The following is a 14035-nucleotide window of genomic DNA, read 5'->3' as shown; positions in this document are numbered from 1 at the left end:
TTTTTTCTTTGATTTCTTTGCTTTTTAAAATTACCTATGGCTGATTCATGTTGAGGTTTGACAGAAAACAACAAAATTCTGTAAAGCAATTATCCTTCAAAAAAAAAAAAGAAATAAAAAGAAAAAAAATTGTTGTTGACAAAATAATAGTTTTCATTTCCTGTTGCACAGTTCTTCTTGCTTTTTAATTGTGTGGACTATGGAATCTCATAAGTATGAGAGTCAGTGATTTATGTCTGAGGTCAGGCTTTAAGCTTCTGTAAATTCTGGGAAGTTGTCCTTTCATTCCTGTTGGCACAGTGGACATTTAATATCCCTGGGCACTGCACACCGCATCCAGTCAGCAGGCGTAATCACTCCTTTGGATTCTCCTAAGTTTTCAGAATGTAAGCACATATTTCTGTCTTTCCAATTTACATCTTATGGGTTTAGGTCCAATTCTTGCTGCCAGGGACTATGATTATACTATATTTAGCAAACATCTTCATTAGGCAAATGGCTCATGAGATTTATTACGAGGTAGAGTGTAATACAGGTTTCCCGGATGGCTCAGCAGTGAAAGAATGCCTGCCAATGCAGGAGACACAAAAGACACAGGTTTGATCCCTGGGTTGGGAAGATCCCCTGGAGGAGGCAATGGCACCCCACTCCAGTATTCTTGCTGGGACAATCCCGTGGACAGAGCAGCCTGCTGGGCTACAGCCCATGGGGTCACAAAGAGTCGGACATGACTGAGCAACGAACACACACAAAGGAATGACCAGCATCCACGGGGGGACAACGTCCATTGAGAAAAGAACAGAAAACTTCCTTTCAGCCTCTGAAATCCAGCGTGTGGCCGGTTGTGCACCTGTGTGACTGGGGACAGCAGCTCAGGAATTCCATCACTCAGCTGGAGAACCCACCCACGACACAGGGATCTGGGGTTGCTTCAATCTGACATCTCGGTACCTGAGCAGGGGGCCTCAATGATCACATTTTCAATTGCTGAGGGTTCTGAGCTCAGTTTATCTGGTTTTTCACTTAACAAATAAAGCCAATGGGATCCAGAGGGGTGAAGGGACCTCCCCAAGGTCACACAGCTAAGAAGAGCCGACAGGAGAGATCTGGAAGGCCAACAGGTTTGACACACGTGGACGTTCTCTACGAGCATATTCAATAGGACACTCTGCTGAAACAGAAAATAAACGACCACCAGCTTGTCTTGCATCACACAGAACATAAACATCTTTTAAAGCTTTGATTATGATTTTAATATTTAAAATTTTAAAGTAGTAAAAATGTAGATGAAGATTGAAGACTGTAATACTAAAAGAGATTCATAAATACATTTGGAAAACTTGAGGCCTTAACCTGAACAGGAAGCACAGGATAAGTACAGGACAAGAACAGGAAACCTCTGCCTGGTGACAAACGTCTCTCCTCCGTCCTCCATGGTGACAGCATCACTTAGGAACCTGGCTGACGGCCGAGACCTCACATGGCCTCTGAGCCCTTCTTAACATTGTCCTTCAGGGCTCCACTAAGAAGTGAAGTGACTTGGTGTGCAAGATGCAATCTATCTTTATCCTTGAAGTACCAGCGAGAGAAAATGGGCCAAAAAGACATCCATGTGGGCATACACGGGCCGTTCAAGGAGAGTAAGTTGACTAGGGTTCCTGCATCCAGCTCCCAGACAGCAGAGTGTGAATGTGCTCGAGGAAGGCACTGACCCAAAGCTTAGATGAACCGTATTCTTTGTCGCCTTCCAAGTCATGGCTCCAAGAACCTCATAAGATGGTTTTGAGAAACGTTTGAATTCCTAGACCATTACCCCTTTGCCCCTAGGTGAAGACATGGCTTCCTCTTTCTCTCCCAAGTATTGAATGGGGCAGTTTGAAGGATTTGAACATGTGCTGAATGATCAAGGCGGCTCCCGGAATCACTTACAAATTGAGGCACTCAGATAATCTACATCAATCTATTCCTGTGTCCGCACGTGCCCACATGTCTGAACAAGTAAAGGGCTCTTTTTTTTTTTTTTTAAAGAGCATTTTCAGCAGCTTCAAATGTCTATACATTATATATTCCTGAAACCCTGATATAACTTACAAATTGAAGCACTCTGGAAAATTTGAAGAGCTTGAATAATTTTAAATTGCTCTGTACATGGCTCAGAGTTTATATACTTCACCAGTTGGAGAACCCTCTCGATTTCGAAGCATTTCAATAATTCTGAATCAAAGGATGTGCACCTAGGCATAATTTTGTATTTGAATTTTGACTTGCAGTCACCTGACACTGGCCAACTGAGAAATAGAGACAGCCTTCATGCTGAGACATTCTTCATCATTCACTTTCATCTGCAAGGGTGTTTTTAGTTAGGTTTCTCTCTTCTGTTTGTGATTAATTCAACATGGCCAAAATATCTCAGGCTGAAGAGGTATGTTTGCTCCACAAACAACTTAACCTTGACTGTGTCTGCTACACTTGAACTTGAACATGTCAGTACTACAATGCGCTTTGCTCAGAAAATTAAAGCCATGTTCCACTAAGGCTGACATTTGGCTGTTACACTAAATATCACAATTGTCGAGATCTGACAGCTGCAATAAAACTTTGCCCTGCTCTTAAGCTGAACTAGTGATGATCATGACAGATGGGGAAGGGGGGAATTGAGGCACTAAAGGGTTTTTATTTTAAAAGGTACATGATTGAATTTAGGGTCAAAGAAGCCCCTGAGGTTACGTATCAAGTCTACAGAGTTATACCACACGCCTAAACGAGAGAATAAAAGTTCTGTACATTATAATTTGGGATGCACTGGATCAGCTAAACTCCCCCACCCCCGACTCCCCTATAAAGGAAAGATGTGTAAAGTAGAAGAGTCTGCCATTCAGCCTCACAGAGTAACTCCACAGGGATTCTCCCCATGAGCAATCACAGGATATGACCAGGACAACACATCACCCTACACAGTCATAAATTAAATTTACTGTAACAACCATACAAACAGAGAAAAAGGAACCATGGAGTCACACAATCAAAGCAAGACTAAAATTAAGGGTATTGATCATTTCCTCCAAAGCAAGAGCACAAAGCCATAAAGTGACTAATAGTATTATTATTAGCTGAGTTCACCCAGCCTCCTATGTGCCCAACAAAAAATTGACATTGCTTTCAAGGTTCCACCAACGGTAATTTTTTAATACGTCTTCCAAATGTTTTGTCTCATCAGAAATCAATTTTAATTCAGTCTAAGGATTTAAGAGTTTAAGTTTCATGTTCAGTGGCGAGAAAGCCCACACTTGATCTAATTCTGTATTTTGGGGGGGAGGGTTGCTTTCTTCTTATGTGGAATTCGTAGACAACCTAGTGGAGTTTTGTTCTTGTTTTCGTTTTCCTGAGTAAACATGAGTAAGTCAAACCCAGACTGCATTCCCCAAAGTGAGAAGACTGGGGATGTCCTTTCCCACCCTGCGTTCTCAGATGAACAGCCGCGGGTGCGCCTTAGCAGCTGGGACAAGGGGAAAAGAGATACATGGGAAGTATCCCTCTGTTTTTAAATAAAAGTAAAGGCTTGATTTTAAGTAGAGGTGAGGGTCAGGCCAGGTCAGACGTTCGATTCCCGGGTCAGGCCTCTTCAGCCCGTGAGCCACCAGGACAGGCAGCACGTTCTCACTCTTTTCTGACAAAAGCAGTGAAAACAAAGCATTTTAATACAATCTGGACCAATTAGGCTTCCAAGTTAGAATAAAGGGATGCTTGGGGAAAAAAAAAGGCATAGAGCCTTTCTTATTTTATGGCAATTAAAAAGTGCATTGTGATCAAAGTATGGCCTATTCAAAAAGTGGCATGAAGCAAATTATCCTGTTTTCCAAATTTCAGGAAAATCATTTTCCCAAACTAATAGGATTACCCATCACAAAGAATGTTTGAAACTCTGCTGTTTTATATGCCAACAAATCCAACCATGGAAAAAAGGAAACAGAATGAACAGTCTCAAGAAGACGCATAATGGAAGAGGCTCATGGGGGGTTGTGTTTGGCCCATTATTTACAAGCGAAAAATTCCTTTGTTAGCTGTATGTCTTGAGCAGACTTTATGGCAAAACCTGACAGACCGGTCTCTGACCAAACAAAACCCCTCGTTTTTGCAGGAATTTGACTGGTGTACACTTAAGAGGTCTTGGTCTTAGGGCCTATTATTCACAGGAAAAGAGTTCTTGTGTATATTATAAATAAAAATTATGCATAATTGATTCCATAATGAACATTCCAGCATTAAATGCATGCCACCTCCTTGTGAAATCTGAGACTTTTCTGCCACAGGATTTCTGTTGTGCTTTTGAGGCATATTTAATACTTTTGAGGTTCAAAAAATGTTTTGTCTCTTTACTCTGAAATTCCTATTATGCTAACTTTAATTTTCTGTAAATGAAATTAGTCATATTAATCATCCAGTAAAATAATACTGAGGAAATAAACACTGTAGAAAATACTGAAAATAAAAATGTTGAAGGAATAACTTACATCCTACTCCCATAGGCAACTTTGTAGATAACGACGCTGTAGATATTTTCAAGAATAGACAGAAAATTTCTAAAGTTTCTTTTTCTGGTTCCATTATTTCTTTTCATGTCCAAGCTCTGGGTACATTATTAAAATAAACTGTTTATTTTATTTCTCCATTTGCCTGAGCTGAACAGTAATTTTAGTCAAACCTCCTCAAACAATAAAACCTCACTATGTGATCATCTCCAACAAACTAGCTGGGGGTTGGGGGGGTGGTCAGCTATCATGTTCCCTCATCACACAGTTAACAATACAGAAAGAATTCACAAGTCAATGAGCTAACACAGACTCTGATTTTTTTCACGCATTTCAGAGTTGTTTGTAAATACATTTGACACAACATAGAATGTAGCCAATGGTAGTAATGGTTCCCCTTTCTGTAAAACGCACACTGGTTCTTATATTTATGTGCTAGGCATAGATAAGGACAGTGTAAGTGACTGTAAGGAAGAAAAACTAAGGCTAAAGGAGCATTTGGAAGGCAAAATATAGGTCTTTGTGATGGAGTAAACACCCACAAGAAATAAATGGAGAAATCAACATTTAATCAAAAAACTTCAGGAAAAGAATATTTTACAAAGAATGTATACATAACTGAATCACTTTGCTGTATGGCAGACATTAATACAACATTGTAAACCAACTGTACTACAATTAAAAAAAGGTAACAAAAGTGGAAAAAAATATCATGGATGGAAGGTTGATATTAAAACAAAGGAATGAACTACAAGTGTAGCCTGAGGAATAAGCAGTATTTGTGAAATGTTCAGGATGTGTATGCATTTCTATTTCATTTCTTTTCCAGGTGGAGAGCCTGAGATACATTTGAAAACCAAGACACCAGTCAGTGGACAGACAGAAGGGGCTCCGTAAGACCAACCAGAAAACCAGAGAGCATTTCTTGGATGTTCACAAATCACAGTGATTACACCACAAGCCCAGAGAAAGAGATTTTGGAACAGGCAGCATGCAGATCTCTACTTCCCTTTCAGTTGCTGAGCCAGAGTTTCTAAGAACTGGTGGGAGAATGAGCACCTTTTTGAAGATTCTGAGAGAAATTCCTTGGATTGTCCATGGGACCTAATATTTGTGAGACACAAATTGCTTGGCTTATGTATTACCACTTTGGGAAGTCACATATACATTAGACTCTGGTCTAGGTAAAAAGCAGACACCTATTAATGTGGTACAGATATACTTAGCAGGTCAGGTGGGAACCTCATGCTCTGTTGCAGAGATGACTATGAGTAACATAAAAATTCATGAGTCTCTTCTTGCTGTTTTAAGAGAAAAACCACTTCCAATTTAGATAGCATTGGTTGAGTGGTTTAGTGGAAGTTCACAAGTTAGCCTAATTACTTTTGATAATCAGATTACCATTCAGTTCAGTTCAGTTGCTCAGTCATGTTCGACTCTGCGACCCCATGGACCACAGCAAGCCAGGCTTCCCTGTCCATCACCAACTCCCGGAGCTTGCTCAAACTCATGTCCATTGAGTTGGTGATGCCATCCAACCATCTCATCCTCTGTCGTCCCCTTCGCCTCCTGGCTTCAATCTTTCCCAGCATCAAGGTCTTTTCCAATGAGTCAACTCTTCGCTTCAGGTGGTCAAAGTATTGGAGTTTCAGCTTCAGCATCAGTCCTTCCAATGAATATTCAGGACTGATCTCCTTTAGGATGGACTGGTTGGATCTCCTTGCAGTCCAAGGGACTCTCAAGAGTCTTCTCCAACACCACAGTTCAAAAGCATCAATTCTTCAGTGCTCAGCTTTCTTTATGGCCCAACTCTCACATCCATACATGACTAATGGAAAAACCATACCTTTGACTATATGGACCTTTGTCGGCAAAGTAATGTCTCTGCTTTTTAATATGCTGTCTAGGTTGGTCACAGCTTTTCTTCCAAGGATCAAGCATCTCACTACCATGCTCACTTCATTGTGTCTCACAGCGTCTGTGGATCAGGAACTTGGAAAGAACTTGAAGATGTGGTTTTGGCTCAGGGCGTCTCATGGGGTTAGTCAGCCAGCAGCTGGAACTACAGCTGGGGGGAAGCTGGGGCTGGAGGAGCATTTCTCTCTGCATGTGGTCTCAGAAACTCTCCAAGTGACCCCTCAGGTTCTACTAGTTGAACTTCTTAGCCTGGCAACCTTAGGGCAGTCAGATTATTTATATGTACATAAAGGTCTAAAGGGTCAGTCCTCTAGTAAATAAAATGGAAGTTTAAGAACGTGTTACAATATAGCTGCAGAAAGCACAAGGCATTGCTTCATCAACAGATGAATGGATAAGGAAGATGTGGCACTTATGTACAATGGGATATTACTCAGCCATAAACAGGTACAAAACTGTGTCATTTGCAGAGATGTGGATGGACCTAGAGACTGTCATACAGAGTGAAGTAAGTCAGAAAGAGAAAAAAAAATATCATATATTCAAGCATACATGTGAAACCTAGAAAAATGGCATAAATGGTCTAACTTACAAAGCAAAAGGAGAGACACAGATGTATAGAATGAACCACTGGATCATTCAGGGGGAGAGAGGGTGGGATAAATTGGGAGACTGGGATTGACACATATATACTATTGATATTATGTATAACACAGATAAATAACTAATAAGAACATATTGTAAAACTTGGGAAACTCTACTCAGCGCCCTGTGCTCTGTGGTGACCTAAATGGGAAGGAAATCCAAAAAAGAGGGGATATGTGTGTAAATGTGATGTTCATTTTGCTGTACAGCAGAAACTGACACAACACTGTAAAACAACTATCCTCCAGTCTAAAAAAAAAAAAAATTCATAAAATAAGTCACAGAAGTCTCGTTGGGAGGAGAGTCAAAGTCAGGTTGGAGGAAAAGTGTAAGAGGTAGGAGACACCATTGCCGCCATCTTGGGAAAGCCCAGCTCTGGACAACACCTCTAGCTGACATCATCCATGGCACAGTCATCTTTATGGTCAGCATAACTACACCTGTATGTGCCAACAGATGCAAGTGATTTTCAGCTCACTACATCTCTAGGAAGGGATACTCACTAAAATCATGCAAGATAGAAAGAATAAAATCTATACAATCAGCGAATAAAGTTCACATTTTTGGAGAATTCACCATACGTCAAATGCTACTAAATGGTTTCAATACGTCAGCTCATTTAATTCCACATAATAATCTGTAATAAACATACATATAAGGAATTTGAGATGAGAGAAAAGCATTTTGCTCACATTTCTACAGAGCATGACTAAATTTCCCATGGTCTTTCACAGCTGAAGAGAGAGACCTGACAACTCTAAATTCATAGTCCTAATGTGTCTAACCTCAGGAATAGGGACAAATCATACATTGACTATTATCTGAAGCCTCTGTGATTGTAACAATGTCTTTTCTCAAATAAAAAGTTACAAGACATGAGACGATTCATAACTAGAGAATACCCACGGTGAGCATCGAGAAAAAGAGGAGGAAGAGACTGGAGCTGAAGTACTATTTGAGGAGTAATGACTCCAAGTTTTCCTAAAGTAATGCGAACACACTGACCCACGGATTAGAGTCGCTCAGAAAACCCCATAATGAAAACTGGAAAACAAAAGACTTAGGCACCTCGAAATTCAAATGCTGAAAACCAAAACCAAAGACAAAACCTTAAAAGCAGATGGAGATAAATGACCCATTACTTTTTTTAAAATGTGACTTTTTATCTGATGACTAACTTTTGAAGATAAACAATAAACATAGAAGAAGGGCAATAAAACTACATCTGCTAAAGCACCTAAAGGGTAAAAATCTGCAAGTTCATAATTCTAATCCCTCAATACAGATTCCTCAAAAACTGAGGCAATACAAACTCATGTTCAGATACCCACCCCCCAAAAAAGAGCTAAAAAATATGTGCCAGTTGACTTGCACCATAAGAACTACTAGTGGAGTTCCTTTAGGCTGAAATTATATCATAACAGATAGGAAAAGAATGTTCCAGAAGAAAGGGAGAGCGCTAGAAAAGGTAAACTTGTGGAGAAATACAAGTAACTGTGACTTCTAAAGCCAGACTGATAATTCTGCCTTGTGAGCTTATAACATAAGAGGAGCTAAAACGTTTGTAAATAATATCAGAAAGTGTCAAGGGGTGAGAGGAGATAGTAAATCAAATACTTTTAATTTTTTTAAATCATTCAAAAAGTGGTAAATATTCTAATTTAAGGGAGATCGTAAGAAGTCAAGGATGCATATTTTAAACCACGAAAATAAAACTGTAATTTAAACAACAGAAGAGATAAAACTAGTAAAAGGTCACTAAGAATATAGAATATTTAAACAACCTTATTACACAAGTGGACTTAATTGATATTTATAGAACCTCACAAGAGTTGAAGAGTAGATATTATTTTATGGTACATCATGGAACATCCAAAATAATAGATGCAATCAGTGCTAGAACACAAATATGAACACATTTTAAAATACTAGATAGATATAGAATAAATAGATACACTACATTCATTCATCATCAAACTAAAGCAAATAAAGCATATCCTGATAACAGAAATTAAATTAGAAGTCAACAAAATCTTTTAAAAAGACATAAAAATCGAATGAAACCATAAGTAGAAAATTCCCACATGACAATATTAAGCAGCACATTTCTAAATAACAATGGGTAATGAAAATATCAAAATAAAAATTAGAAAACAAATGATCAAGAAAACACGCAGATCAGTTTGTGGGATGCAGTTTAAACAGTGCTTAGAAGGGGATTTATAGACACATATGCATATACAGAAAAAGAAGACTGAAATCAATTACCAAGAGAGCATTTCAAAAAACCGGAAAACACACATCAAAGAAAGCTAAAGGAAGGAAGTAGCAATGACAAGATTAAAAATTAATAAAATTTAAAACTACATAGGTAAGTATATAGCATATACACAAGTATATAGTATATACAAAAGTTTATGTGGCTTCCCAGGTGGTGCTAGTGGTAAAGAACTCCCCTGCAAATACAGAATACATACGAGACACAGGTTCGATCCCTGGGTTGGGAAGATCCCCTGGAGGAGGAAATGGCAACCCACTCCAGTATTCTTGCCTGGAGAATTCCATGGACAGAGGAGCCTGATGGGCTATAGTCCATGAGGTCTCAGAGAGTCAGCCACGACTGAAGTGACTTAGCATGCATGTATATACTTCTTGACTAAATACCAAAAAATATTGCTGAGAAAAATGTAAGAAAAACTAAATAAACAGATACACCATGCTTGTCCATCATCAAACTTAATACTGTTGAAATGTCAAGTTTTTCTAAATTGAATAAAAATAATGTGATCTCAGTTAAAATCCTATACTCCTTTCTATGGCTATAACCATTTCTATATGGAAATATAGCCATTTCTATGGCTATAGTCCATTTCTAACGACTATCAAGAGGGTGGCTTGAAACAACGGAATTGTATATTTCACACACATCTGGGGCTGGAAGCCTGAAACCCAGCTGTCAGTGTGGTGAGCCTCCCTCCAGAGGTTCAGGGGACAACCTGCTTCTCCTCTCTTCCAGCTTCTGTGACTCCAGCATCCTCTGGCATTCTTTGGCTTGTGGCTGCCTCACTCCAACCTCTGACTACGTCTTCACACGGCCTTCTCCCCTGCGTGTGTCTCCAATCACCCTGGCCTTCCTCTTAGAAAGATTTTTTTTTAAGCTTTCTCTTTATTTATTTGGCTGCACCGCAGAAGTGGGATCTTAACTCCGCCACCAGGGATCAAATCCTCGCCCCTTGCATTGGAAGATGGAGTCTTAACCACTAGACCTCCAGAGAAGTCCCCTAGAAGGATATTTACAATTTGATTTAGGCCCACTGCCATAATCCAGGACAATCTTCTCATCTAAGATCCTTAATCACACGTGCAAAGATCCTTTCTCCAAACAACATTTGCAGGTTGCAAGAATTTGAAGGTGGATTTGTTTTTTCAGGCTACCACTCAGCCCACTACAAACCTCAGTAGGACCTTTTTCTTGGAAATTAATAAGCTGATTCTAAAATTATACAGACATGCTTGGAATAGCCAGGACACTTTTGAAGAAGACGGATGAACCCAGAGTCCTTCCACTATTTGATAGGAAGACTTACTATAAAGCAACCATCATTAAGACAGAATATGTATAAAAATAGATAAACTCATGAAACACAATGGAGAACTCCAAAATGGTTTATGGTTTAAAACAAAAGGTCCATGACAATTAAGTGGGAAAAAATAATCTTTCAACAAAATGATGCTGCAGCAAGTAGATACCGATGCAAAAACAAAGCAAGAAAAAAATAAATGGCTTCTTGTCTTAGATCAGGCTGCAATGATAGAATACCACAGACTAAATGGCTTATGAACAACAGAAATGTCTCACTCACGGTTCTGGAGGCCGATGTTCACCAGCAGGGTGGCAGCAGGTCAGGTTAGGGTGAGGGAGCGCTTCCTGGCTGCAGACAGACAGCCCAACATGCCCTTGTATCTCCAGGTGCTGGGAAGACAGCAAGAGAGCTTCCTGAGGCTTCATTCATAATTGCACAGAGAGCAACACTATGACAAAATGATTATTTTGCGTTGGATAGAATAGAAAAACTGTAGAGTCTCCCCAGTTTTCAGCTTTCTGGGATTACTGCATACATCATGTTTTTCAAACTGAAAAACTTAGAATTTTTGCTTCACAGGCAAAGCTGAAAATCAGCTGTCTGCTATAATGCCTAAAACAGTTGATTTAATCCAAGTTCTCCTAAGGATCCTGTTTTATTCACTGACCTGAGCTTATGTTGGGCTTCCCTGGTAACTCAGCTGGTAAAGAATCCACCTGCAATGCAGGAGACCTTGGTTCAATTCCTGGGTCAGGAAGATTACCTGGAGAAGGGATGGAGTACCCACTCCAGTATTCTTGGACTTCCCTGGTGGCTCAGCTGGTAAAAAATCCTCCCGCAATGTGGGAGACCTGAGTGTGATCCCAGGGTTAGGAAGATCCCCTGGATGAGGGAATGGTAACCCACTTGTTTTCTTACTTGGAGAATCCCCATGCACACAGGAGCCCGGCAGGCTATAGTCCATGTGGTTGCAAACAGTTGAACACAACTGAGCAACTAAGCAAGCTTATGCTGGCTCTGAGTGCAAGGTGACAAATTCACATATGTCATTTTCAATGGTTTAAAGTATAATAAAAATAATCTTCAAAGCAAATGCATGAGAAAACTTTGATTTCTTAAGTCAGCATTCAAAACAGGCAAGGAAAGAAATGGAGGGACATTTAAACTACATGTACCATGCCAGGCACTGTTAATGGGTATGAATTATATTTACTGTGTTTCATAACGTTATGGATAAACATGGTGACCTGATAAAAAGGTCCAAGACTTAGATGTTAGACTCTCCTCTCCACTAAGGTGTGTTACTCCAAGCTACTCACCGAAATTTCTGTGTAACTTAGTTATTTCTTAGAAAAGGCTGCAATGTACAACTGCATTTCCAAATTTTTGTGATGTGGGCCACCAACATGCAAACACTCCCTGTGTTGATAGGGATCTTCAAACAGGGCTGAGGCGGGGTCCTAACTCCCACCCCAGGAGCCAAACAGAAAGAGACGATTCTATTTGTTCTGTCAATTGAAGGACAGGTTTGTAGAGGAGGTTCTAGATCTTAAGTAAGGGCTGGCAGATGAAGAGTCAGGTGGGGGTTCTCGTGGGACAATGGTGAATTAGGAGTAGTAGGTGGCGCTAGCAGTAAAGAACCCACAGGAGACCTAAGAGACACAGATTCGATCTGTGGGTTCAGAAAAGCCCCTGGAGGAGGGCATGGCAACCCCCTTCAGTACTCTTGCCTTGAGAATCCCATGGATACAGGACCCTGGTGGGCTATAGTCTCTTTGGCGTTGCACAGAGTCAAACACAACTGAAACGACTTAGCATGCACACGCGAGGCAGCGCGAGTCCAGAGCCCTGCTGATTTCTTGGCTGCCTCGCCCCAGTCATTTCCAATGTGATTTTCTATAATGTGTTCTCTTGCCTTTCCATTGATGCTGCGAGTGACTCTAAATCAGGTCAATGTTTTCCCCTTTCCCACTTCCCATAAGCGACTCTGGTTTCTGCCGTTTGCAGCCAAGAACCTTGGCATGGAATACGAAACATTTGTCACATTCAACTCAGAAAAGTGAAAGCGAAGTCGCTCAGTTGTGTCCGACTCTTTTCAACCTCATGAACTGTAGCCCACCAGGCACCTCCGTCCATGGGATTCTCCAGGCAAGAACACGAGTGGGTTGCCATTTCCTTCTCCAGGGGATCTTCCCGACCCAGGGATCGACCTCAGGTCTCCTGCATTGGAGGCAGATTCTTTACCATCTGAGCCACCAGAGAACAAACACAGTAATGAAATTCATTAAACCATTTAAATAAAAACTTACAATCTATGAAGAGTTTAATAACTAATAAATTGAGATAACTTGTAAGCATTCACATGTAATAATAAATTATCAAGTGACTTTTATCAAATATTTCCACATAATCAGTACAAACTTGTGAGCTACGAAGTAAAATAGATCTTAGTACATATGTGCAGCTTATTAACTTTTAAAGAAAATTTAAAAACAACAAAACTCTTTATTCAGACATAACGTTCTCATTTCTCAAATAAAAATTCTACCATTTAGCATATTGCGATCTTGGAAAAATGACCTACCACCTCTAAACTTAATTTTCCTCTTCTTCAGAGGGGAGGTACTACAATTTAATATTGGCCATGCTAATACTTGTTATAAGTAGCAAATATATTATGAATTTGAAAGTCAAGCAAAGTCTAGAATACAGAAAGTCACCCTAAAAGTAGTGATGAGTTTCCAACGTAGTTGTGACTTAGTCCTCTTTTTATTATACTAACAATTAACTCACAGAACCTGACTTTGAAATTAATAGCTGAGTGAAGCAAGTCAGAAAGAGAAAAACAAATATCATATATTAATGCGTATATATGGAATCTAGAAATATGGTACTGATGAACCTATTTTCAGGGCAGCAACGGAGATACAGGCATAGAGAACAGACTGTGGACACAGCAGGGGAAGGAGACAGAGGGACGAACTGAGAGAGTAGCATGGAAACGTACACACTACCATGTGTAAAATGGATGGGCAGTGGGATTTGCTGTGTGACTCAGGGAGCTCAAACCTCATTCTCTGTGACAACCTAGAGGGGTGGGGTGGGATGGGAGGTGGGAGGGAGGTTCAAGAGGGCGGGGACATATGTATACTTATGGCTGATTCACATAGGTGTATGGCAGAAACACAGTATTCTTCCAATCAAAAATAAAAGTCAGGAAAAGAAAGAAATTAATAGCTAAGCATGGCTTCTTTTTAGTTTATCATGACAAAACTCCCGGACAGATATCCTCTCTGCACCAATCTGCATTTTTCCCCGGAAAATAAAACACTTGGTTTTATTTTTTGCTTGCAACCCCCT

Source organism: Giraffa tippelskirchi, chromosome 5, assembly GCF_054371585.1.
Source record: "Giraffa tippelskirchi isolate mGirTip1 chromosome 5, T2T-mGirTip1v1.2.pri, whole genome shotgun sequence".
Lineage (NCBI taxonomy): Eukaryota > Metazoa > Chordata > Mammalia > Artiodactyla > Giraffidae > Giraffa > Giraffa tippelskirchi.
The sequence above is the reverse complement of the archived record's forward strand: the minus strand, read 5'-3'. Positions refer to the sequence as shown.